Consider the following 1,544-nt stretch of genomic DNA (forward strand, 5'->3'; position numbering starts at 1 on the left):
AGCATGGTTCCACGGATACGGTCTGTAGATACCTCTACGGATCGTAGATGCCTTTCGTGGAACCAAACTGCATAAATTTTTCATGGTCTGATTTGAGGTAGAATTTTCGGGGTGTTACATGATCGTTCAACCTCTATCGAAAGACCTGGATTTTGGATATCAGAGGCCATCACTAACTCATCAAAGCTTGAAGATCAAGAAGCAAGTGAAAAATATCCATCAGATCGAGGAGTCAATTTTCTTGTGAACATTTCTAGCGTACAAGGTCTTGTACGGTGATTCAAAATGGACATGTTGGATTCAATGGCGGAGCCAGAACTTTGACAAAGGGGTGTCAAAATATAAAGAAGTAAAATCGCGTAGAAGTCAAGGAGTGTCAATATGTGATATATATACATAAAAAAATATTTTTAGTCTAGCTACACAATGTAATTTTTTGACGGACACCCCTCAACTTCATATGGCTCCACTACTGGTTGGATTGAATATGAGCGGGTTGAAAATGGTTTAGACAATAGCGAAAAGACATAAAGTCACCATTAAAGTTATCCCAAATTTTCAAAAGACACCTTAATTATGCGGGTGTCCTATTACCCCACAAAAGTAATAAGTATCGTTGTAAAGAGACCATTTTGACCAATTTTCTCACCAACCCAAGAATTCTAATAGGAAAGTGATGCACACCCCTTTTAATTGAATTAATTTAAATATTAATAAAATGCAAATCCAAAACTAAAATATTGGCATATCTTTGCCCGTAAAGGACGCTTTCGCTGTGAAGAAACCTTACCCCTATACAAGAACCAGNCTAATGCTACCAATAAAGATACCAATGATGCATACAAACAAGGTATTGACAATAATGGGTATCCATAATTCTTGAGAGTTGCAAATAATATGAATAAAGTTACTGACTTTAGGCCTATAAGCACAGAAATTCCAACACCCATTTCAGTTCTTGACAAAAAGAATCGATTTTTAAGCCAAAAAATCAGATACAAAGTCGAAAATTCAAATGGGTTACTCCCAATTCAAGAAAATACGAGAAGGGAAAATCTTTAAGGCAAATACCCAAAAGAAAATTGAGAATCCAATGGAGTGAAAGAGGGAAAATCAAGAATACAGAGAGAGAGGCAAAACGCTTGATGAGAGGGGAAAGAATTTTTAGGAGTAGTTTGGTTGGAGTTAGGAACCTAATGAGAAAAATGAGTTAATAGTAAAACAAAAATTCATTTGAACTATTCCTTCTGTGCCATTTTATGCGACACTTTTCAGATTTCGAGATTCAAAAAAATTTATCTTTGACCGTAAGTTTTTCATCGATCTTTTAAACATTTTGAATTATCAATTAGTGTGACTTATAATATTTTTTTACCTAGTTTACAAATATATAAATTTCATTTAAAAAAATAATAATTTTCAAGAGTATAGTTCCATGGACGCTTTCGCTATGAAGAAACTTTACCCCTATACAAGAATCAGGTTCATGCCACCTACCCCCCGAAACAGCTGACCTAATAAATCTAAGACATTTAGTTGCTCCG

This window comes from Solanum stenotomum, chromosome 2 (genome assembly GCF_019186545.1).
Source record: "Solanum stenotomum isolate F172 chromosome 2, ASM1918654v1, whole genome shotgun sequence".
In the NCBI taxonomy this organism is placed as follows: Eukaryota; Viridiplantae; Streptophyta; class Magnoliopsida; order Solanales; family Solanaceae; genus Solanum; species Solanum stenotomum.